The sequence below is a fragment of the Ranitomeya variabilis genome, chromosome 2 (assembly GCF_051348905.1).
Source record: "Ranitomeya variabilis isolate aRanVar5 chromosome 2, aRanVar5.hap1, whole genome shotgun sequence".
Lineage (NCBI taxonomy): Eukaryota > Metazoa > Chordata > Amphibia > Anura > Dendrobatidae > Ranitomeya > Ranitomeya variabilis.
This window is the reverse complement of record NC_135233.1, coordinates 204,142,336-204,169,017: the sequence shown is the minus strand read 5'-3', so window position 1 is coordinate 204,169,017 and position 26,682 is coordinate 204,142,336. Positions and strand designations below refer to the sequence as shown.

The window sequence follows — 26,682 nt, the reverse complement described above, 5'->3', positions numbered from 1 at the left end:
CACCCACCTCGTCTTACTGTGACATTTCAATTGAAAGCTGTAAATGCTGTCCCAGACCCTGATACCTCATGCCTGGCTGATTGCTGCAGTGCCATGCTACAATTAGTACTGTGGGTGAATTGAGGCCACTTTCCTGGTGTCTGTCCATCATTTGATATGTTTTGGCAGCATTTGTGGCCGCTATAAGGTGTTGGGTATGCGTTTGTTTTGCCTCCCATTGATATGAATGGCGTTCGGTTATGTTCGGTGAATATTCAACAAATTAATTGGCGAATATTGCAAATTCGGCGATCATAATCCTAATCGAACAGTGAAATATTTGCTTATCTCTATTAAAGACCTGCTGGTATGAAACACAATTGCCAATCCTTTATCCCCCAAATGGGGTTGTGACATTTTTTAATATTCAGTTTTTTTATGGATCTACTAAATTGATTGTTTTTATGGATTTTCTGGGTGCTGGATTTTTCTTTACCTGATCGCAATTTTCCTCCTGTGGCACTACTGGTTTCCAGGCACCGGATCTCCAAGCAGGTGAGTTGACTTTTTCCTTTTTACTATACTACTAGTGGAAAGAAGGAACAGGATACTTTGTGAAAAAGGAAGAAGTATGCTATTTGATGCAAATTTGTCAACAAAATGTATTGTGGAGAAGCAATGATAACAGATTGTTATATTCAAAGCAGACTACCAGGTAATCCACTGAGAAAACTCAGTTTAAGCAATGAAACAGCAAGAAGTCTGAACTACAACAAAAGAATATTATGAAGTAAAGTATAGTAAGTAAAGAATTTGTACAAATTCCCAAAGAAAAATGTTTCAAGTGAGAATCTCATGCTAAAGAAGGTATCCTGCTGGACTACAGTAAAATCCAGAAAGGATATAGAATCCTTCCCCCAGAAATGAACATGGTCACAATAAGCAGAGATGTAATGATTAATGAGAACTTCATGTCGCTCAAGTTTCATGACATCATACCAGCAGTCCAGCTGAAGCAACAACAATCTGAGTTACAATTTCAAAATAAGAAGGAAAAGGAAGCAGAAGTTTGGTTACGTTCTTCATCACAGAAGAAGAAACGTAAAAATCAGGTGAACCTGAAATCAGGAGATCGTTGAGATCAGACAAAGGTATGGTTATGCGCAATTGCAGAGAGACCCAGCAAGGCTGATACCAAACCAGCAAAGGTGCAGCCACCGGTGCACTTGGTGTAAGCTGCTGAAGCTAAGTGAGCATTAAAGGGCCGAGATACTCTTCACTCAGCTCCTAGTAAATGGGGGGGAGAAGTTTAGCAGAGCCCTTCCTAATCCCGCTTTCGCCCACAGCTCGTGTCTGGTGATGCAGCCAGAGCCAGTCGAGAACAGGTGGATACCTCTGCGAGAAACCCTGGGAGTGCTGCAGGAAGGGAAAGGGAAACAAACCCTAAGACCAAACCTGAAAGAGAGCAACCAATACCGCTAGCACCACTCACCACCACAACACATAGGAACTGCAAAAAACAGCAAAGACCTGAGCCCTGAGCTGGGAACATGGTTAAATAGCCCTGCTGATGCTGAGGACAATGATCAGGTGTTGAATAACTCTCAATCATCCCCAGAGAACAACTCCCTGCTCACTTGCACTCCCTGCTCCCTCTCGGGTTCCAACAGGTTAAATATTCTGCCTTTAGGCAACTTTGCCCCACAATGAGCTGAATGGAACAATCATAAGTTCTATGTGGAGGTAATTTCTGGGAGGCCTCTTCAGAGAACACTTGTGTGAACTCTGCCATACACCATGGAACCTGGGAGGTGGAACCTACTTCCTTAGGAGGTCTGATAATACTAAGGGATTGGCAGTTGGAGGACCACTTAACAATATCCCCACTCTCCCAGTAAATAATAGGGTTATTGGTGTGAAACCTATGGAGACCCAATACCACAGCTGTAGGAAGACACTGTAAAATAAATGCCTCTCCCTTGTGCAGACAACCTGTGGTGATAGTCATTGGTTTGGCGGTGCGACACCCAATACCCTGGACAAGGGGGTAATTATTAAGAGAAGACAATCTTATAGATGCATACAAGGAATGGGCAGAGCAAAGTGCGCCTGAACGGCCGGCGATACTACTGCACAGATGCGAGACTTCGTTCAGCTATGTGGTTGTCACAGGAGGCATCACCCTCATCAATCAGAGCCGGATAATGGCTTTTACTAGCAGAGAGGGAGGAGGAAAAGCACTGGACCAAAACTAATGATCTTTTTGAGGTGTTCAGGGGGAGTCAGGAGGCAATGTAATCATTTGAGAAATGCACAAAACAGCATAAAAAAATGGAGGAAATTGTTGGGATACTAAAAAACTGGTGACAGAATCTCTTTACGGTTATAAAGGTACTAAGGTCTTCACACAGGTAATTTTTCCAGCATCCATTTGTGTGCTGACTGCAAGTGTGAACAGATCAATATTTAGCAAGCTTTGCTCATGGTAATTTTTCCATCACTCCTGTGTTGTTTGTTTTTTCTCTCTGCTTTTGGTCTCTGATTCAAAGTGTTTAAAGCTATCTTTTTTTTTTCCCACTGTTTTATGGCCTTGCTCCCCATTGGTTGTTTACCCTGCATAGTAATCCCTGCTCTGGCCTTATGCTAATTGGTTAATTGCTGATTGTGGCCATTTGGTTTCTGATGCTAGCAGTCATTTCTTTTCATATATATTTAGTCTGGCTGGGATAGCCCGCGTGCGGGGTCGCATGTGCAACAGATATTAAGTGCAACAGTATCAAGTGCTTGGCAGTTAGACAATGGCAGTTGGACAGGGCAGGAGACAGGTAAGGTGCATAAGTTTTTCAAACAATCATGCTTCTTGGTCAGTCATACTACATTATGCATTGATCATATCAATCTGCTTCTTATTTGTTTTTACTTCTGCTTTCTCACAACTCGCCCGCCCTTTAACACATTCTGGGCACTCTCTCTATATCCACCCTTCCCTTCTCCCCTCACCCATGTATAACTCTGAGGCTCTACTGACATTTCTTACCCACTCCAAACCAGCCAAATGCAGCACTCAAAATGTTCATACAAATCATCCCACCACCTGCTCTTTCTGTTTTTTCTCCTTCTACTAGTTGCAGAATATCTCCCCGAACCCTGGGCCACCCTCCACCAGCATACATTACTCTCCTCCAGCTGCATATAGAAACCCTGCTAATCTTATTAACATTCAGTGCATGCCTTCTCCTATAGCTTTCCAATGTGCACTCTGGAATGCTCGGTCTGTGTGTAACAAACTAACTTACATTCACGATCTTTTCCTCTCTAATTCCCTTAACCTTCTGGCTATTACAGAAACCTGGATCCAGCATTCAGACACCACCGCTGCTGCTGCTCTCTCGTTTGGTGGGCTGAAACTTTCACATACCACCAGACCTGAAAACAGACCGGGTGGGGGTGTTGGTTTGCTCCTTTCATCACAATGTGCTTTCCAGGTCATCCCCCCGGTTCCCTCAATTACATTTCCTTCCTTTGAAGTCCATGCCGTCAGACTCTTTAAGCCCTTCTCCTTGCCGGTGGCGGTTGCTACCGCCCTCCAGGCTCCTCCCGCCTGTCTCTAGACCACTTTGCCACCTGGCTTACTCACTTTCTATCCTGTGACACCCCCACCCTCATCATGGGAGACTTTAACATCCCCATCAATGATCCCTTCTCCCAATCTGCCACTCATCTTCTTTCTCTAACTTCTTCATTCGGCCTCTCACAGTTTACTAATTCTCCTACGCATGAGGACGGGAATACTCTGGACCTGGTTTTCTCCCATCCCGGATCGCTGCACGACTTTACTAACTCCCCTCTCCTGCTTTCGGACCACAACCTTCTTTCCTTCTCTGTCAATAATTGTCTCCTCAGTCAGGACACCCCCACTTACCACACTTATCGGAATACACGTTCCATTAATACCCAGCAGCTTATGGACAATCTCCACACATCTTTAGCCCCCATCTCCTCCCTCTCCTGTCCAGACTTAGCATTGTCACACTTCAATAATACACTGAAGAATGCCCTGGATGAAGCAGCACCTTCTACATGCAGAAAGACCCGACACAGACAGTGGCAGCCCTGGCACACTATGCAAACACGCTTTCTTAAGCGTTGTTCAAGGTGTGCAGAGCGGCAGTGGAGAAAGTCTCTCTTAGCAGAAGACTTCATCCACTATAAGTTCATGCTCAAAACCTATAACTCTGCCCTTTATCTGGCCAAACAATCCTACTTCACCACCCTCATCACCTCACTATCCAACAACCCAAAACGACTTTTTGAAACCTTAAACTCCCTCCTGAAACCTAAAGAACAGGCCTCCATCACCAATCTCAGTGGTGAGTATCTGGCCACTTACTTCCTAGAAAAAATCAACCACATCCATCAGAATATCTCAGCCCAATCTCCTCAGTACCTGGATCCCCTTCCCTGCCACACCTCAATCTCACTAGACATCTTTGAGCCTGTCTCAGAAGAAGAAGTTTCCAAACTCCTCGCTTCTGCTCGGCCTACAACCTGCAACAGTGACCCCATTCCTTCACCTCTCCTGCAGTCTCTCTCATCAGTGGTCACCACTCACCTGACTAAAATATTTAACCTCTCTCTTTCTTCAGGTATCTTTCCCTTCTCATTTAAACATGCCCTCATAACCCCTTTACTTAAAAAGCCGTCCCTGGACCAGAACTGCACTGCTAACTACAGACCTGTCTCTAACCTTTCCTTCATCTCTAAACTCCTGGAACGCTTGGTCCACTCCCGTCTAATCCGCTATCTCTCGGATAACTCTCTTCTCGACCCCTTACAATCTGGTTTCCGCTCTTTACACTCCACTGAAACTGCCCTCACTAAAGTCTCTAATGATCTAATAACAGCTAAATCCAAAGGTCATTGCTCTCTGCTGATTCTCCTCGATCTCTCTGACGCATTTGACACTGTGGATCACCAGCTCCTTCTCACTATGCTCCGCTCCATAGGCCTCAAGGACACAGCCCTCTCCTGGTTCTCCTCCTACCTCTCTGACCGCTCCATCACTGTATCCTTTACCAGCTCCTCTTCCTCTCCTCATCCCCTTACTATCGGGGTTCCGCAGGGCTCAGTCCTAGGCCCCCTCCTCTTCTCTCTATACACGGCCCCTATTGGACAAACAATCAGCAGATTTGGGTTCCAGTATCATCTCTATGCTGATGACACCCAATTATACACTTCTTCCCCTGTCATCAACCCTACCCTAATTCAAAATACCAAGGATTGTCTGTCTGCTGTCTCTAACATCATGTCCTCCCTCTATATGAAACTAAATCTCTCCAAAACGGAACTTCTTGTGTTTCTCCCTTCTACTAACCTCACTCTTCCCAACATCGAAATTACCCTGGAGGGTTCAACCATAACTCCCAAGCAGCATGCCCGCTGTCTTCAGGTCATATTCGACACCGATTTTTCCTTTACTCCCTATATTCGATCACTCACTCGCTCTTGTCACCTACATCTTAAAAACATCTCCAGAATCCGACCTTTTCTCACCTTTGAAACTGCTAAGACTCTTACTGTCACTCTTATTCATTCTCGTCTGGACTACTGCAACTCTCTTCTGATCGGTCTCCCTCTTACCAAACTTTCTCCTCTCCAATCCATCTTGAATGCGGCAGCCAGGGTCATATTTCTGTCCAACCGCTTCACCGATGCCTCCATCTTGTGCCAGTCATTACACTGGCTACCCATTCACTACAGGGTCCAGTATAAACTCATCTCTCTCACCCACAAAGCCCTCCACAGTTCTGCACCGCCTTATATCTCCTCTCTCATCTCTGTCTATTGCCTTACACGTGCCCTCCGTTCTACAAATGACCTAAGGCTAACATCCCCCGCAATCCGAACCTCGCACCTCCGTCTCCAAGACTTCTCTCGTGCTGCGCCAGCTCTCTGGAATGCACTTCCCCAGACGATCAGGCTGATACCTAGCCCCGACTTATTCAAGCGCGCTCTAAAAAGCCATCTCTTCAAACAAGCCTACCACATCAACTACTCAGTAAACTAACTTTGCCCTGTTCCCTCCTTCCAAATATTATTCTAAATCTGCACCCTACTATTCATCTGTCTCCACACTCTCCATGCACATGATAACTGCACTTGATACTTGACTATTGCACTTAAACACACGGGCTGATGACCGGATCATGCAGCTTTATATGAAAATCCCTATTTATTATAATTGCCAGACCTGAAATAACAAGCACTTTTCACCTATTGTGTCCCCCCATTTCCTTGCAGATAGTAAGCTTGTGATCAGGGACCTCACTCCTAATGTCACTGTTTAAATTGTCTTAACTTGTATTGACTTTGTCTGTATATGTCCCCGCTTAATTGTAAAGTGCTGCGAAATATGTTGGCGCTATATAAATAAAAATTATTATAATAAAATTAAGGTGTACTCAGCATTTGAACAAGCTGCTAAGCAGACTTTTTTGTGGAAATATCACAACAAAATATTTGGCTGTGCACTGAAGCCATATTCACCCATCTGTTTGTTTACCTTGTGGTTTTTCTAGATTACCTTTGGCCTCAGAAGAGTTTCAGCTTTTATAATCTTTATCAGTTTTTGTGTACTTTCACCTACAAAATTTGTCATATTGTTTGTGAATATTTTTATTCCTCATTTGCTTGGCTTTTATCCCATGATTGAGTGCCAGGTAATTAATATAACGCTATATAATTACTTTAGATCTTGTCTAGAGGGAAGATAACCAGGTGGATTAAAAGTTCTAAGTCATGATAATTAGGGTTGAGCGAAACAGATCGTTCATTTTCATAAGTCGACGACTTTTGGCAAAGTCGGCGTCTCATGAAACCCAACCCGATCCCTGTGTGGGGTCGGCCATGCGGTACGCGACTTTCGCGCCAAAGTCGCGTTTCAATGACGCTTAAAGCGCCATTTCTCAGCCAATGAAGGTGGACGCAGAGTGTGGGCAGCGTGATGACATAGATCTCAGTCCCCACCATCTTAGAGAAGGGCATTGCAGTGATTGGCTTGCTTTCTGCCGTGTCACAGGGGCTTTAAAGGGGCGTTCCCACCGACCGCCATCTTACTGCTGCTGATCTGAGCGTAGGGAGAGGTGCCGCTTCGTCAGAAGCAGGGATAGTGTTTTGCAGGGTACATTCACCCCCAAACCGCTTGTGCTGAAGCGATTTCCACTGTCCAACACCACCTTTTGTTTGCAGGGACAGTGGAAGCTACATTTTTTTTTCCTCAGCGGTGTAGCTCATTGGGCTGCCCTAGAAGGCTCCCTGATAGCTGCGTTGCTGTGTGTGTACGCCGCTGTGCAAACCAACTGATTTTTTTCAAAGCACAAATCCAGTTCTTCCTTCCTTTCTGCACAGCTATCTTGTTTGTTTGTCCACACTTTTGTGTGCAGCAGTCCTTTTTATAGCTGCCTGCCATACTTTTCTGAGATTACTGCAGGGAGATAAAGATTGGCAAGTCTGCCTCTGTGCCAGTGCTGTGTGTGGCATCTGTCTCTCATTGTGTGCCACCGAAAACCAGTGTGTAATACTGGGCCATAATTATTTTTTTTTAATTCTCCCTGAAAAAAAAAAAAAAATAGTGGGAGATAAAGATTGGCAAGTCTGCCTCTGTGCCATTGCTGTGTGTGGCATCTGTCTCTCATTGTGTGCCACCGAAAACCAGTGTGTAATACTGGTCCTTTATTTTATTTTATTTTTTTTTTATTGTCCCTGAAAAAAAAATAATTAAATAGTGGGAGATAAAGATTGGCAAGTCTGCCTCTGTGCCATTGCTGTGTGTGGCATCTGTCTCTCATTGTGTGCCACCGAAAACCAGTGTGTAATACTGGGCCATAATTTTTTTTTTTGTAAATTCTCCCTGTAAAAAAATAAATAAATAGTGGGAGATAAAGATTGGCAAGTCTGCCTCTGTGCCATTGCTGTGTGTGGCATCTGTCTCTCATTGTGTGCCACCGAAAACCAGTGTGTAATACTGGGCCATAATTTTTTTTTTGTAAATTCTCCCTGTAAAAAAATAAATAAATAGTGAGAGATAAAGATTGGCAAGTCTGCCTCTGTGCCAGTGCTGTGTGTGGCATATGTCTCTCACTGTGTGCCACCGAAAACCAGTGTGTAATACTGGGCCAAAATTTTTTTTTTTAATTCTCCCTGAAAAAAAAAATAAATAGTGGGAGATAAAGATTGGCAAGTCTGCCTCTGTGCCATTGCTGTGTGTGGCATCTGTCTCTCATTGTGTGCCACCGAAAACCAGTGTGTAATACTGGTCCTTTATTTTTTTTTATTTTTTTTTTATTGTCCCTGAAAAAAAAAAATTAAATAGTGGGAGATAAAGATTGGCAAGTCTGCCTCTGTGCCATTGCTGTGTGTGGCATCTGTCTCTCATTGTGTGCCACCGAAAACCAGTGTGTAATACTGGGCCATAATTTTATTTTTTGTAAATTCTCCCTGTAAAAAAAAATTAAATAGTGGGAGATAAAGATTGGCAAGTCTGCCTCTGTGCCATTGCTGTGTGTGGCATCTGTCTCTCATTGTGTGCCACCGAAAACCAGTGTGTAATACTGGGCCATAATTTTATTTTTGTAAATTCTCCCTGTAAAAAAATAAATAGTGGGAGATAAAGATTGGCAAGTCTGCCTCTGTGCCATTGCTGTGTGTGGCATCTGTCTCTCATTGTGTGCCACCGAAAACCAGTGTGTAATACTGGGCCATAATTTTTTTTTTTGTAAATTCTCCCTGTAAAAAAATAAATAAATAGTGGGAGATAAAGATTGGCAAGTCTGCCTCTGTGCCATTGCTGTGTGTGGCATCTGTCTCATTGTGTGCCACCGAAAACCAGTGTGTAATACTGGGCCATAATTTTTTTTGTGTAAATTCTCCCTGTAAAAAAATAAATAAATAGTGGGAGATAAAGATTGGCAAGTCTGCCTCTGTGCCAGTGCTGTGTGTGGCATCTGTCTCTCATTGTGTGCCACCGAAATCCAGTGTGTAATACTGGGCCATAATTTTTTTTTTGTAAATTCTCCCTGTAAAAAAATAAATAAATAGTGGGAGATAAAGATTGGCAAGTCTGCCTCTGTGCCAGTGCTGTGTGTGGCATCTGTCTCTCATTGTGTGCCACCGAAAACCAGTGTGTAATACTGGGCCATAATTTTTTTTTGTAAAGTCTCCCTGTAATAAAATAAATAAATAGTGGGAGATAAAGATTGGCAAGTCTGCCTCTGTGCCAGTGCTGTGTGTGGCATCTGTCTCTCATTGTGTGCCACCGAAAACCAGTGTGTAATACTGGGCCATAATTTTTTTTTAAATTCTCCCTGTAAAAAAATAAATAAATAGTGGGAGATAAAGATTGGCAAGTCTGCCTCTGTGCCAGTGCTGTGTGTGGCATCTGTCTCTCATTGTGTGCCACCGAAAACCAGTGTGTAATACTGGGCCATAATATTTTTTTTTGTTAATACTCCCTGTGAAAAAATAAATAAATAGTGGGAGATAAAGATTGGCAAGTCTGCCTCTGTGCCAGTGCTGTGTGTGGCATCTGTCTCTCATTGTGTGCCACCGAAAACCAGTGTGTAATACTGTGCCATAATTTTTTTTTATTATTTTTTTTGTATTGTCCCTGAAAAAAAAAAAAATTAAATAGTGGGAGATAAAGATTGGCAAGTCTGCCTCTGTGCCACCGCTTAATGTAGAAGAAAAAAAATGAAAAAAGACGAAAAGAAGAGGTAAATATAAAGGAGAGCATCAATAAATAACAACATTCCAGGAAGGAAAAAACCGAGTTGTCTAATAATTAAGGGGAAAATGACAGCATAAATAGATAAAATACAAACACCATAAAAATGTGTGCATAATACTCAAAAACATCAATTTATACAATAATAAGTGACAAATAAAATTGCCAATGCCACAGTGTTAGCAGCTAATGCCATCATATATATGGACGTGAAAAAAAAATATATGCATGTGAACAGAAAAAGAGCATAAAATCCTCAAATATGCTCCAAGATTATTGATGATACAAGTGAACAGTATACACATAAAATATATATACAGTAATACAAAATTTATAAATCCTATTGTGAAAAAAATACCTCAATTATTGAAAACAAGTGCCAACATATAACGTGTAAAAATATACACAATAGTGTTCTGTTGTTTTTTCCTTTTATTTTCTCTTCCTAGTCCACAGAAATCCGAGGAGATGGAAGACCATAAGTGGACCGTATCATGAAACGGGGGTCATTTAGAACACTCCGTGCCCAATCGATGTCCTATTCAATAGAGGAGCCACATCAGGAGCGCCACGAAGAAAAGTAAGGTAACTATACATGGATACTACACAAAAAGAAATAATAATAATAATCAATAAGAAAATTAAAAACAAAAATATAAGACACACAACAACACACCAAATTTAAAAGGAGAAAAAACCGAAGATGGATTATTATAAAAAGGAACTGAAGCTTAGGTGTTCATTCAAGCCTGCGGGGGCTATGGTATTTAATACCGTGATCCAGCGGCATTCTCTCTGGGCTAGCTTCTGCTTTGCGTCACCCCCTCTGATACCCACCCGAATCCTATCAATACCCCATGCTTTCAAATCCTTGGGGTTACAGTTATGATACTTTCGAAAATGTTTTGGTATAGGTTTCAGGCTATTGACATCTTCAACATCTCGTGCCGCTATTATGTCCCTTATGTGTTCGCGTATGCGAACACGCAGCTCTCTAGATGTCAGCCCAATGTAGACAAGCTTACATGTACAGATGGCGTAATATACGACATGAGTTGTGCTACATGTAATATATTCATTCATTCAGAATTTATGCTTGCCATCCGATGACTCAAAAGAGAAAGTTCTGATAAGTCTGCCTCTGTGCCAGTGCTGTGTGTGGCATCTGTCTCTCATTGTGTGCCACCGAAAACCAGTGTGTAATACTGGGCCTTTTTTTTTTTTTTGTAATTCTCCCTGAAAAAAATAAATAGTGGAAGATTAAGATTGGCATTTCTGCTTGAGTGCCGGTCGTGTGTGTGCCATCTGTCTCAAATTATTGGGGCACAGAAAACCTAGTGTGTAACATTGGGCCTGGTTTTCCTTTCAGTGTCAGCCACCTATAAAGGTGTATATAAATCCTACAGAAGTTAGAGTTCACCTTATAAGTTGTTTTACAGTAACAAATACCGTTACTTTGGTTACGTTTTGCAAACAATGAGGAAGTCTGGTGGAAGAGGTCGTGGCCGTGGGCGGTCATTGTCAGCTGGTAATGATGGTAGTGGTGGTGGAGCATCAGGTGGTCGTGGTAAAAGAAGTACAGCACCTAAGTTTCGAGTTGTTGAGCCAGGTTCGTCGTCTGGCTACACAAGGCCTCGAACGCTCCCTTTTCTGGGAGTAGGAAAACTGCTTTTAAAGCCGGAGCAGCAAGAACAATTTTTGGCTTTCCTTGCTGACTCAGCCTCTAGCTCTTTTGCCTCCTCTTCTGAAACTGCAAAATGTAAAAGCAGCGCGTCGTTAGTGGATGTTGACGGTCAGGGACAAGTCGCTTCCTTGTCTTCTTCACCCAGAACAAGAGAGAAGGATGCATCAGGAGACACAACGGGTTACTCCATGGAGCTCTTTACACATACCGTTCCTGGGTTAGACAGTGAAACAGTTAACAGGCCATGCCCATTAGAAGTTGAATCGGACATGGAGTGCACTGATGCACAGCCACAGCCAGATTACTATGCTGTTCCTTTGACTCAGACCAGAACATTGCCCTCGCAGTATACTGAGCCAGAATCAAACCCAGCTGAGACTATGGTGCCCTGTCACGAACGCTCTACCACCGGCTTACATGGTGACACAGACGAAGTTGCACACGAGATAGAAGAGGAGGTCATAGATGACCCAGTTGTTGACCCCGATTGGCAGCCATTGGGGGAACAGGGTGCAGGCGGCAGTAGTTCTGAAGTGGAGGAGGAGGAGGAGCTGCAGCAGGCATCAACATCACAACAGGTTCCATCTGCCGGGCCCGTATCTGGCCAAAAACGCTTGGCAAAACCAAAACCAGTTGGAGGACAGCGTGGCCATCCGGTTAAAGAAGCTCAGTCTGCAATGCCTGAAAAGGTATCCGATAGTAGAAAGAGTGCAGTCTGGCATTTTTTTAACCCCTTCACGACCTTTGACGCAGCGTATGCGTCATGGAATGATCGCGCTCCTGCAGATCGGGTGAAAGGGTTAACTCCAATCTCACCCGATCTGCAGAGACAGGGGGAGTGGTGCTTCAGCCCAGGGGGGGTGGCTACACCCCCCCGTGGCTACGATCGCTCTGATTGGCTGTTGAAAGTGAAACTGCCAATCAGAGCGATTTGTAATATTTCACCTAAAAAACAGGTGAAATATTACAATCCAGCCATGGCCGATGCTGCAATATCATCGGCCATGGCTGGAAATACTGATGTGAGCCCCCCCCACCCCACCGATCGCCCCCCCAGTCCTCCGTTATGGGGTCCGGTCCCCTCCGTCCTGTGCTGCGCTGCCCCGTGCTCCTGCCCGCTCCCCCGTCCTGCTGTCCGCTCCCCCCTGTGGTCCGATCACCCCCCCTGTGCTCCAATCCACCACCCCTTCATACTTACCGATCCTCCCGGTGTCCGGCCGTCTCCTCGCTGGGCGCCGCCATCTTCCAAAATGGCGGGCGCATGCTCAGTACGCCCGCCGGCAGATTCCATTCAAGTACATTTTGATCGCTGTGGTAGGTTCTACCACAGCGATCAAAATAAAAATAATAATAAATAAACCCCCCCTTTATCACCCCCATAGATAGGGATAATAATAAAATAAAGAAAATATATATATATTTTTTTTCCACTAGGGTTAGGGTTAGAACTAGGGTTAGGGTTAGAACTAGGGTTAGGGTTACGGGTAGGGTTAGGGGTAGGGTTAGGGTTAGGGGTAGGGTTATGGCATGTGCGGATTTGGCTGCGGATCCGCAGCGGATTGGCCGCGGATCCGCAGCGGATTGGCCGCGGATCCGCAGCGGATTGGCCGCGGATCCGCAGCGGATTGGCCGCGGATCCGCAGCGGATTGGCCGCGGATCCGCAGCGGATTGGCCGCTGCGAATTCGTAGCAGTTTTCCATCAGGTTTACAGTACCGTGTACACCTTTGGAAAACCAAATCCGCTGTGCCCATGGTGCGGAAAATTCCGTGCAGAAACGCTGCGTTGTATTTTCCGCAGCATGTCAATTCTTTGTGCGGATTCCGCAGCGTTTTACACCTGTTCCTCAATAGGAATCCGCAGGTGAAATCCGCACAAAAAAACACTGGAAATCAGCTGTAAATCCGCAGGTAAAACGCAGTGCCTTTTACTTGCAGATTTTTCAAAAGTCGTGCGGAAAAATCTCACACGAATCCGCTACGTGGGCACATACCCTTAGGGTTAAAGTTGGAATTAGGGCTAGGGTTGGAAATAGGGTTAAGATTAGGCTTGTGGTTAGGGTTATGGATAGGGTTAGGGGTGTGTTGGGGTTACAGTTGTGGTTAGGGTTGGGATTAGGGTTAGGGTTGGGATTAGGGTTACGGGTGTGTTGGGGTTAGGGTTGTGGTTAGGGGTGTGTTGGGGTTAGGGTTGGGATTAGGGTTATGGCTACAGTTGGGATTAGGATTAGGGGTGTGTTGGGGTTAGTGTTGAAGTTAGAAATGAGGGGTTTCCACTGTTTAGGCACATCAGGGGTCTCCAAACGCAACATGGCGCCACCATTGATTCCAGCCAATCTTGCATTCAAAAAGTCAAATGGTGCTCCCTCCCTTCCAAGCCCCGACGTGTGCCCAAACAGTGGTTTACCCCCACATTTGGGGTACCAGCATACTCAGGACAAACTGGGCAACAACTGTTGGGGTCCAATTTCTCCTGTTACCCTTGCAAAAATAAAAAATTACTTGCTAAAACATAATTTTTGAGGAAAGAACAATTATTTTTTATTTTCACGGCTCTGCGTTATAAACTTCTGTGAAGCACTTGGGGGTTGAAAGTGCTCACCACACATCTAGATAGGTTCCTTCGGGGGTCTAGTTTCCAAAATGGGGTCACTTGTGGGGTGTTTCTACTGTTTAGGCACATCAGGGGCTCTGCAAATGCAATGTGACGCCCGCAGACCATTCCATCAAAGTCTGCATTTCAAATGTCACTACTTCCCTTCCGAGCCCTGACGTGTGCCCAAACAGTGGTTTACCCCCACATATGGGGTATCAGCATACTCACAACAAACTGGGCAACAAATATTGGGGTCCAAATTGTCCTGTTACCCTTGTGAAAATAAAAAATTGCTTGCTAAAACATCTTTTTTGAGGCAAGAAAAATGATTTTTTATTTTCACGGCTCTGCGTTGTAAACTTCTGTGAAGCACTTGGGGGTTGAACGTGCTCACCACACATCTAGATAAGTTCCTTGGGGGGTCTAGTTTCCAAAATGGGGTCACTTGTGGGGGGTTTCTACTGTTTAGGCATATCAGGGGCTCTGCAAACGTAACATGATGCCCGCAGACCATTCCATCAAAGTCTGCATTCCAAAACGTCACTACTTCCCTTCCGAGCCCCGGCATGTGCCCAAACAGTGGTTTACCCCCACATATGGGGTATCAGCGTACTCAGGAGAAACTGGACAACAACTTTTGGGGTCCAATTTCTCCTGTTACTCTTGCAAAAATAAAAAATTCTGGGCTAAAAAAATATTTTTGAGGAAAGGAAACACATTTATTATTTTCACGGCTGTGCGTTATAAACTTCTGTGAAGCACTTGGGGGTTCAAAGTGCTCACCACACATCTAGATAAGTTCCCTTGGGGGTCTAGTTTCCAAAATGGAGTCACTTGTGGGGAGTTCCTACTGTTTAGGCACATCAGGGACTCTGCAAACGCAACCTGATGCCCGCAGAGCATTCCATCAAAGTCTGCATTTCAAAACGTCACTACTTCCCTTCCGAACCCCGACGTGTGCCAAAACAGTGGTTTACCCCCACATATGGGGTATCAGCGTACTCAGGACAAACTGCACAACAACTTTTGGGGTCCAATTTCTCCTGTTACCCTTGGGAAAATAAAAAATTCTGGGCTAAAAATCATTTTTGAGGAAAGAAAAATTATTTTTTTTATTTTCACGGCTCTGCGTTATAAACTTCTGTGAAGCACCTGGGGGTTATAAGTGCTCACTATGCATCTAGATAAGTTCCTTGGGGGGTCTAGTTTCCAAAATGGGGTCACTTGTAGGGGAGCTCCAATGTTTAGGCACACAGGGGCTCTCCAAACGCGACATGGTGTCCGCTAACGATTGGAGCTAATTTTCCGTTCAAAAAGTCAAATGGCACGCCTCCCCTTTCCGAGCCTTGCCGTGCACCCAAACAGTGGTTTACCCCCACATATGAGGTATCGGCATACTCAGGAGAAATTGCCCAACAAATTTTAGGATCCATTTTATCCTGTTGCCCATGTGAAAATGAAAGAATTGAGGCTAAAAGAAATTTTGTGTGAAAAAAAAGTACTTTTTCATATTTGCGGATCAATTTGTGAAGCACCTGGGGGTTTAAAGTGCACACTATGCCTCTAGATGAGTTCCTTGGGGGGTCTAGTTTCCAAAATGGGGTCACTTGTGGAGGAGCTCCAATGTTTAGGCACACAGGGGCTTTCCAAACGCGACATGGTGTCCGCTAACGATGGAGATAATTTTTCATTCAAAAAGTCAAATGGCGCTCCTTCCCTTCCGAGCCTTACCATGTGCCCAAACAGTGATTTACCCCCACATGTGAGGTATTGGTGTACTCAGGAGAAATTGCCCAACAAAATTTAGGATCCATTTTATCCTGTTGCCCATGTGAAAATGAAAAAATTGAGGCTAAAATAATTTTTTTGTGAAAAAAAAGTACTTTTTCATTTTTACGGATCAATTTGTGAAGCACCTGGGGGTTTAAAGTGCTCACTATGCTTCTAGATAAGTTCCTTGGGGGGTCTAGTTTCCAAAATGTGGTCACTTGTGGGGGAGCTCCAATGTTTAGGCACACGGGGGCTCTCCAAACGCGACATGGTGTCCGCTAAAGATTGGAGCCAATTTTTCATTCAAAAAGTCAAATGGCGCTCCTTCCCTTCCGAGCCCTGCCGTGCGCCCAAACAGTGGTTTACCCCCACATATGAGGTATCAGCGTACTCAGGACAAATTGAACAACAACGTCCGTGGTCCAGTTTCTCCTTTTACCCTTGGGAAAATAAAAAATTGTTGCTAAAAGTTCATTTTTGTGACTAAAAAGTTAAATGTTCATTTTTTCCTTCCATGTTGCTTCTGCTGCTGTGAAAAACCTGAAGGGTTAATAAACTTCTTGAATGTGGTTTTGAGCACCTTGAGGGGTGCAGTTTTTAGAATGGTGTCACTTTTGGGTATTTTCATCCATATAGAACCCTCAAACTGACTTCAAATGTGAGGTGGTCCCTAAAAAAATGGTTTTGTAAATTTTGTTGTAAAAATGAGAAATCACTGGTCAAATTTTAACCCTTATAACTTCCTAGCAAAAAAAAAATTGTTTCCAAAATTGTGCTGATGTAAAGTAGACATGTGGGAAATGTTATTTATTAACTATTTTGTGTCACATAACTCTCTGGTTTAACAGAATAAAAATTCAAAATGTGAAAATTGCGAAATTTTCAAAATTTTTACCAAATTTCCGTTTTTTTTCACAAATAAACTCAGAAATTATCGACCTAAATTTACCACTACCATGAAGCCCAATATGTCACGAAAAAACAGTCTCAGAATCGCTAGGATCCGTTGAAGCGTTCCTGAGTTATTACCTCATAAAGGGACACTGGTCAGAATTGCAAAAAACGGCAAGGTCATGAACATCCAAATGATCAGCGCAAAGTCATCTGTCAAAAATGTTCAAATACCTTAAGCAGAGGTCAGAATCTTAAAAGTCTAAATACAAGTTGCATGCATAGACATTTATCCACCATGCATTTGCAAGCCTGGACTAACTACCAAACGTGCCTAAAGGTTGCAGCACCCTCGGCCAATGAAGCTAGTCAGCAACGCTACATCCCTTCCCTCACTGTAAGCCCACCATTTCCCGCACCACCTGCAGTATCTGTGCAGCTTTCGTCGCCAGGCCAAAGCAGTCAGGGAATCACCAGGTTCGTAGTAGGAAACACTGCATGTAGGGCACCGGCAAGAATACCATCTCCAACCCTCTCTCAGTCTGCCATGTCCACCGGCACCACCGCTAGTTCCACGATCTCCAGCTCTCCAGTCCAGCTCACCCTACATGAGACTCTTGTTAGGAAAAGGAAGTAGTCATCCTCGCATCCGTGTACACAGGGTTTGAACGCCCACATTGCTAGACTAATCTCATTGGAGATGATGCCCTACAGGTTAGTTGAAAGCGAAGCTTTCAAAGCGCTGATGGACTACGCTGTACCACGCTACGAGCTACCCAGTCGACACTACTTTTCTAGAAAAGCCATCCCAGCCCTCCAACAGCATGTTAAAGACCGCATCGTCCATGCACTCAGGCAGTCTGTGACTACAAAGGTGCACCTGACAACAGATGCATGGACCAGTAGGCATGGCCAGGGACGTTACGTGTCCATTACGGCACACTGGGTGAATGTGGTGGATGCAGGGTCCACAGGGGACAGCAATATTGGGACAGTTCTGCCTAGCCCACGGTCAAGGAAAGAGTTGGCTGTAGGTGTTCGCCCCCCCTCCTCCTCTTCCTCGTCCTCCTGCAGAAGCGAGAGCTCGTCCACAGACCGCAGTCGCACATCCACTCCATCCGCAGCTGCCACTGTTGCACACCAGGTGTGCCATTATGGGACAGCTAGTGGCAAGTGTCAGCAGGCTGTATTGGCAATGAAGTGTTTGGAGCGACAACAGACACACCGCGGAAGTTCTGTCCGAGTTCTTGCAGAAAGAAACTCAGTCATGGCTGGGCACTGTACATCTTGAGGCAGGCAAGGTAGTGAGTGATAACGGAAGGAATTTCATGGCTGCCATAGCCCTTTCCCAACTGAAACACATTCCTTGCCTGGCTCACACCTTAAACCTGGTGGTGCAGTGCTTCCTGAAAAGTTATCCGGGGTTACCCGACCTGCTCCTCAAAATGCGCAGACTTTGCTCGCATATCCGCCGTTCGCCCGTACACTCCAGCCGTATGCAGAACTATCAGCGGTCTTTGAACCTTCCCCAGCATCGCCTAATCATCGACGTTGCAACAAGGTGGAACTCCACACTGCACATGCTTCAGAGACTGTGCGAACAGAGGCGTGCTGTTATGTATTTGTGGGAGGATACACGGGCAGGCAGTTGGATGGCAGACATGGAGTTGTCAGGTGTGCAGTGGTCGAAGCTACAAGACCTGTGTCAAGTCCTTCAGTGTTTTGAGGAATGCACACGGCTGGTTAGTGCAGACAACGCCATAATAAGCATGAGCATCCCCTAATGCATCTGCTGATGCAAAGTTTGACGCACATAAAGGAGCAGGCGTCTTCAGCCGAAGAAGAGGAAAGCCTTGATGACAGTCAGCCATTGTCTGGTCAGGGCCGTGTAGAGGACGCGGTAGCGGGCGAAGAGGAGGAGGAGGACGAGGAGGATGATGGGGATGAGTACTTTTTTAATGAGGAAGCTTCTCCTGGGCCAACAGAAATTAGTGGCGTTGCAAGGCCGGGTTCTGTTTTTTTAAGGGAGACAAGTGACATAGATTTGCCTGTAACTGCCCCTCAAACCAGCACAATCGCAGATTTGACAACTGGAACTTTGGCCCACATGGCGGATTATGCCTTACGTATCCTCAAAAGGGACCCACGCATTATTAAAATGATGAGCGATGACGATTACTGGTTGGCCTGCATCCTTGACCCTCGCTATAAAGGCAAATTGCTAAATATTATGCCACATGAGAACCTCGAACAAATATTAGCAACCAAACAAGCTACTCTTGTAGACCGTTTGATTCAGGCATTCCCAGCACACAGCGCCGGTGATGGTTCTCACATGAGCTGCAGGGGGCTACAGGGCAGAGGTGTTAGAGGTGCACAAATCAGAAGTGGCGTTGGACAGAGGGGTTTTCTGACCAGGTTGTGGAGTGATTTCGCAATGACCGCAGACAGGACAGGTACTGCAGCATCTATTCAAAGTGACAGGAGACAACATTTGTCCAGTATGGTTACTAACTATTTTTCATCCCTTATCGATGTTCTCCCTCAACCGTCATTCCCATTTGATTACTGGGCATCCAAATTAGACACCTGGCCTGAATTGGCAGAATATGCATTGCAGGAGCTTGCTTGCCCAGCAGCTAGTGTGCTATCAGAAAGAGTATTCAGTGCTGCTGGTTCAATATTAACCGAAAAAATGACTCGTCTGGCTACCCAAAATGTGGATGATCTCACCTTCATTAAAATGAACCACTCCTGGATTTCAAATTATTTTACCCCACCTTTCCCGGCTGACACCTAGCTTTCCTATAAAAAGGTCTTGCTTGTGGACTGGTCTTACTGAGTGTTCCAATCTCTTAATTTGCAGCAGCTGTTTGTCCAGCATACGACATGTTTACACCTCCCTCAATGGGAAAACTCCCCCCACGGGGCCGTGGTCTCGCCACTTGGCGCAAGCACCCGTTAGAGTGCCGTTTGTCTGAAGAGGAGGGTGTGCCCGCTTTTGGTCGACGGCACTGCCACTGGGTCCCTCATAGTACAATAAAGTGTCTCTGGCGGTGGTGGCGCGCACCCAACGTCAGACACACCGTTGTAACATGAGGGGCCCTGGGACGGTACCGCCGGCCACAAGAGAGTTCACCCCCCCAGCTCAAACTGTGCTCTACCATGTGCAAAATTATCTCTCACAGCTCCACCAATGTTTAGTCTATGCGCTGACATCATTCAATGCCTGGCACTGACAATACCAATTTGTTGACATCTATGATGCTAGTTAAAGTAGTCTGGGTCAGTGTCCTATATTGACACCAGTAAATACTTACTGCCAAATATGTCAGAAACTCAGCAGATGAGCCCAACCCTGTACCTAAGTATGCCACACTTCTTTTGTTGTTGTTGTTTTGCGAGACATTAACATCTATTTATTTTTTGTGAGTACTAACTGTGTCAGACACTCCTTGCAATCCTCCTCCACTGACCACAATGCTGCCTGTGTATCCATGTAACCTATTTAAAACTGCATAGAGCCTATTTTTAGTTATTTTAGGCCTAGTAAGCCTGTCTGCGGTCCCTCCGTGCAATCCTCCTCCACTGACCACAATGCTGCCTTTGTATCCATGTAACCTATTTAAAACTGCATAGAGCCTATTTTTAGTTATTTTAGGCCTAGTAAGCCTGTCTGCGGTCCCTCCGTGCAATCCTCCTCCACTGACCACAATGCTGCCTGTGTATCCATGTAACCTATTTAAAACTGCATAGAGCCTATTTTTAGTTATTTTAGGCCTAGTAAGCCTGTCTGCGGTCCCTCCGTGCAATCCTCCTCCACTGACCACAATGCTGCCTGTGTATCCATGTAACCTATTTAAAACTGCATAGAGCCTATTTTTAGTTATTTTAGGCCTAGTAAGCCTGTCTGCGGTCCCTCCTTGCAATCCTCCTCCACTGACCACAATGCTGCCTGTGTATCCATGTAACCTATTTAAAACTGCATAGAGCCTATTTTTAGTTATTTTAGGCCTAGTAAGCCTGTCTGCGGTCCCTCCTTGCAATCCTCCTCCACTGACCACAATGCTGCCTGTGTATCCATGTAACCTATTTAAAACTGCATAGAGCCTATTTTTAGTTATTTTAGGCCTAGTAAGCCTGTCTGCGGTCCCTCCTTGCAATCCTCCTCCACTGACCACAATGCTGCCTGTGTATCCATGTAACCTATTTAAAACTGCATAGAGCCTATTTTTAGTTATTTTAGGCCTAGTAAGCCTGTCTGCGGTCCCTCCTTGCAATCCTCCTCCACTGACCACACCAATGCTGCCCGTGTACCCCTGGAACGTATTTAAAAGTTCATGGAGCCTATTTATATATTTTATTTAATATTAATAAAGCCATGATGGACTACGCTGTACCACGCTACAAGCTAACCAGTCGACACTTCTTTTGCGAGAAAAGCCATCCCAACTCTCCACCAGCATGTAAAAGACCGCATTGTCCATGCACTCTGGCAATCTGTGAGTACAAAGGTGCACCTGACAACAGACGCATGGACCTGTAGGCATGGCCACGGAAGGTTACGTGTCCATTACGGCGCAATGGGTAATGTGGTGGATGCATGGTCCACAGGGGACAGCCTACTAAGTCTGTCTGCAGTCCCTAATTCAAATTGTCCTCCACTGTCTAAATCTGAGCTTCAACCTTCTGGCTCTCATTAAGTGCTGTTTTTTAAAAAATTGGTGGTTACGGCCTACTAACGGTGTGTGCCGCTCCCTGGTGTTGTCCTCCACTGGATAAAGCTGAGCTTCAGTCTTTAGGCTTTCGGCCTATAGTATCAGATATTAAACTGCATTTGGCCTTCAACTTTGTTTACGGCCTACTAACGGTGTGTGCCGCTCCCTGGTGTTGTCCTCCACTGTATAAAGCTGAGCTTCAACCTTCTGGCTTTCATTAAGTGCTGTTTTTAAAAAAATTGGTGGTTACAGCCTACTAACTGTGTGTGCCGCTCCCTGGTGTTGTCCTCCACTGTATAAAGCTGAGCTTCAACCTTCTGGCTCTCATTAAGTGCTGTTTTTTAAAAAATTGGTGGATACGGCCTACTAACGGTGTGTGCCGCTCCCTGGTGTTGTCCTCCACTGTATAAAGCTGAGCTTCAACCTTCTGGCTCTCATTAAGTGCTGTTTTTTAAAAAATTGGTGGTTACAGCCTACTAACTGTGTGTGCCGCTCCCTGGTGTTGTCCTCCACTGGATAAAGCTGAGCTTCAACCTTCTGGCTCTCATTAAGTGCTGTTTTTTAAAAAATTGGTGGATACGGCCTACTAACGGTGTGTGCCGCTCCCTGGTGTTGTCCTCCACTGTATAAAGCTGAGCTTCAACCTTCTGGCTCTCATTAAGTGCTGTTTTTTAAAAAATTGGTGGTTACAGCCTACTAACTGTGTGTGCCGCTCCCTGGTGTTGTCCTCCACTGGATAAAGCTGAGCTTCCACCTTCTGGCTCTCATTAAGTGCTTTCTTTAAATAAATTGGTGGTTAGAGCCTACTAACGGTGTCTGCCGCTCCTGGGTGTTGTCCTCCTCCTGAGTGTTCTCCTCCTCCTTGGTGTTCTCCTACAGGTTGCCTTGTCTGAGCTTCAACCTTCTGGCTCTCATTAAGTGCTTTTTTAACCAAAAATTGGTGGTTACGGCCTACTAACGGTGTCTGCCGCTCCCTGGTGTTGTCCTCCACTGTATAAAGCTGAGCTTCAGTCTTTAGGCTTTTGGCCTATAGTAGCAGATATTAAACTGCATTTGGCCTACTAGTGTGGTTGGGCCCTTAAAACAGTGTCTGCTGCTCCTGGGTTTGCTACTCCACTGAACAAAGCAATGCCGCCTGTTTAGTCCTGTTACCAATTTTGAACTGCATTTAGCCTACTTTATTCTTTGGCCCTATATCTGTGTTTCCTCCTCATCCTGCCCATTGCCCAGCCACTGCTAGATGAGTCTGCTGGTACATTGACCTAGACCACTAGATTCCCCTTGCACTCTACACAGCCAGAATCTGACCCTGCTGAAAGTAAGGTTCCCCTTCCCGCATGTTATACCACCTTACACAGGGACAAAGAGGAAGGTGCAGATGAAAGTGCAGGTTCCTTCATCAGGTGGGGGGGCATACTCGTTGGCGACGTCACTGGCACAGGGCCCCTCAGAGTACGCAAAAGTGTCGCTGCTGGTGGGAGGCGCCCCCGCCGTGCAAACACACCGCTGTACTTTGAGGGGCCCTGTGCCAGTGCCAATGCGAACGAGTGGGCCTCCCTGCTTGCTCAGGATCACAGCACTTGCAAAGTTGAAATACTTACCTCTCACTGCTCCACCGCCGTGACGTAGTCCACGTTTCCTGGGCCCACTAAAACCTTGAACCAGCCCTACCCCCCACAACTTTTGCCAAATGACCCCCAATTTCCAATGCCCAACTATTATTATAAAGTTAATTAAGATTGACAAGCTTCAGAAACAAGAATGGATGTTTTTGGCATTAAAATGGGCACTGTAAGTGTTTTCCTGGCCTCCACTCACTGCCGAATATGCTTCCCCATTGATTTGCATTGGGTTTCGTGTTTCGGTCGATCCCCGACTTTTAGCGATAATCGGCCGACTGCACTCGACTCGACTTTGGACAAAGTCGGGTTTCGCAAAACCCGACTCGATCTTAAAAAAATGAAAGTCGCTCAACCCTAATGATAATTACTTGCTGAATATAATTTGTCCTACATTGGAGAAAAACCCAACAATTTATTAAAGGAAATTTTCCTGTATGCTTCTCATTGTCTTTACTCGGACACTTGAAGAAAGCACCAGGACAAGGTATTTTGGTGCCCAAGATAGATGAAGCCAGTTGATCCCCCTTCATTTCTGCCCAAAGCAAATAAATGACAGTACTTGGTCAGTATTTGACATCAGTATTTATAAGCCAAAACCAGGAAAGGAACAATCAGAGGAAAAGTATAATAGAAACACGTCACCACTTTTGCATTTATTACCCACTCCTGGTTTTGGCTTACAAATACTGAGGTAAAATACTGACCAAATCCTGAATGTGTGAACGTGGCCTAAGCATTGCAATATGCTTACTGCACCTTCAAAAACACTAATTTAAAGTAAAGAAGCAGATCTTAAAGACAATTATTCATTGCAAAGGGGCTTCAAATTCACATGCACATCCAGAAAATATACGTCTGCCATTAATCAGTGCAGCTTCCAAATGTTTGTGAATATATGTGAAACTGCAGTTTTATCAACAAAAACTGACTCATTTGTGGTTATGGCACAAGTTAATATGATTTGCAGCCCCTTGACGACATATGACGTACTATGTATGTCATAAACCACCTACCTATCTCTATTGCGATCCTGCATATTTTCCGGCAGATGATGGCTGTGATAATCAGCCATCATCTGCCTCTACCAGAAGTGGGTGGAGTGGAACTCCACCCATAGCTGTTAATCTGTCAACTGTCACTGTCAGTCAGTAACAGCAGTATTTACAGCACACATGCAGGAGTTGCATTTGTTCTATCCCCTCATCAGCATTCCTGCAACATGATAGTGAGATGCAAATGGGTTGCAAGGATGACCTGGGGTATGATTAAGACCCCTCAGCCTGTCATTACAGTATCGCTGTGAAAGCCGGCTTATGGCTGACGTTCATCGGAGACTGTGATTTGTTATAACAATTGTAGGTTCAATAAGCGATCATAGGTTCAAGTCCCTTAAGGGGATTAATAAATACAGTGTACAGTAAAAAAATATATTTCTAAAAATATGAAAGTATATATATATATATATTGTGATGCAGTGACCCCTGGGCCAGCTAGGGGGCGCTGTGGTGTGTGCTCCTTGGGATATGAATGGAGGCATATCTGTTGTTATAATGGTGGTGAAACAGTGACTGGCAGAATTGTGAGTGGCCGATATGTGTCGCAGAGGGAGTCTGCGTGGTAAGTCTGATGCAATGTTGTTGTTCTGGGACCTGTAGTCCCTCAACAGTTTGTATAGTTATAAAGGGAGACTTACTAGGCTAGTTATGAGAGATGGTTGGGTTGAACTAGCCACACCCACACACTCCCACCTGTGGGAGTGGTTACAGCTTCATAATGTGACCAGGGTGTGGGTCACATGGTCCCTGAGTGTGGACCTGAATGGTCTATGCTGGAAGGTCCTGGAGAGCCTATGTGTTGGGAGTGTTGTCTCCCTGAAGAGCACATGGTGGGGCTTTGGACCTGGTGGCCTGAGGTGTTGGACAGATGTCCTGAATAGCACCCGGACAGGTCACATGCCTGTGTGTTGGACGATCCCATGTGGGATGGATGTCCTGAATAGCACACTGAGCAACCTGTGTTGGAAGACCTGGGAGTAGGCTTCCTGAAGAGCACAACCTGTGTTGGATCTCCTGGGAGTAGGAATCCTGAAGAGCACATGCCAGTGTGTTGGACGGTCCCATGTGGGATGGATGTCCTGAATAGCGCACAGTAAGACTATGGTTCTGGACAGTCTGTGTTGGAAGCTTCTGTGAGTGGAGTCTTCCTGGAGCACCTGAGAGGCTGTGGACCTGGATGGTCTGTGTTGGGGAAGCTACCGTCCTTTGGTGGCTCTGGACTGACTGATGTGTGCCGGCCAGGCAAGTTGGTGAACCCCGTAAGGCAGTTTCCCCAGGAGAGAGGACTGACGAGGTGTCAGCAGGTGGAGCAGGAGCTCCCATAAGGTACCATTGACTATTGGTGCTTGTGATAGTCTATGAACTGTGTGGTCTCCCACGGTAACTGAACGAAGTGAGGTTCAGCGTGTTTAGAGACCGCGACTCAATGTCATGTGCGCTATATGACTAGAGACATTGGTGAACTGTTCGGCGTACGGACACCCATGGTAACTGGACGAAGTGAGAGGTCCAGCATGTTTAGTGTCTGTGAGACAAAGCCTTATATGAAGTGTCTAAGATAAAGCTGCAAGTTAATATCACCAGTTGGTGCCTATTGTGTTCTATGAAATGTACATAATGCACTGTGCATAACCCGGTTTATGACACTTTAATAAACCGCATGGACTGTTTTTTGTGAAAAACCGTGCCCGTGTGCTAGAATCCCATGCCAAGTGAGTGTCCCCCAATACACTTAGTAAGTGCAATCTTACAATATATATAAAAGTTCAAATCACTCCCATTTTCCCCCAATTAAAAGCCAAGAAATAAAAACATTTATAAAAAATACACATATTTGACTTCGTAAAAGTCCATTCTGTCAAAATATAAAATTAATTAATCCAATTTTTAATCTGTGCTTTTCACTCATTGCAACAACACAAAAAATGTAATAACAGGTAATCAAAACATCGTAACTACACCAAAATTTGTATCCATGCACAGGTAAAGGACAAAGAGCTAAAGCACATGCACACTACAATGCTTTGCTCTACCATTGGCAGTAGCACCTGCACAGGAGTGCAATATCGAGGACGCTGTGTGGATGACATAGAACGCCGGACAGCAGCCACTGTAGGTGCCGCCATCTCCATCTTGCCTTCCCCCTCAGAGGCTCCACGCAGGATGTCAAGAGCACTGGCCAATTAATATTTCTATCAGTCTGATAGGGAAGCTTTCAGGGCCCAGTGTCCTTGTTGTTCGCTGCATGCTCCCTTTTCAATGACAGACAGAGCGTCCGCAAAACACAGCTTAAGAAAGGTGCACCCCGCCAACCTGTTCTGAGATGGCGCCCTAGGCAGGTGTCTACCCTGACTACCCCTTGTCCTGGCCCTGCTTGAAGTAGCTATTATATTGTTAATAGAGCGCATTAATATTTAGGAATTATACTCCGCTCTGCTACCAATAACATATTATGTAGATCCCTACTTATATAATAGGCATGGTTAAATAAAGACAAAAGTCTACCAATTTCAACCAAGAGAAGTGAACGGATGAAGTAGGGATCTACTTTAAAAAAATAAATACCGTATATACTTGTTTACAAGTCG

The 26,682-nt window shown here is 45.0% G+C and overlaps 1 long non-coding RNA gene across 1 annotated transcript in view; it reads left to right on the top strand.

Annotated features, from left to right (window-relative positions):
• Positions 1-1,013: 1,013 nt before the first annotated feature.
• LOC143809233 (uncharacterized) overlaps positions 1,014-26,682 on the top strand; it is a 94,529-nt gene continuing 68,860 nt past the window's right edge. Inside the window, exons 1-2 of the long non-coding RNA XR_013222163.1 lie at positions 1,014-1,130; positions 10,210-10,345. This is a non-coding gene — a long non-coding RNA (uncharacterized LOC143809233). The remainder of the gene's footprint in view (positions 1,131-10,209; positions 10,346-26,682) is intronic.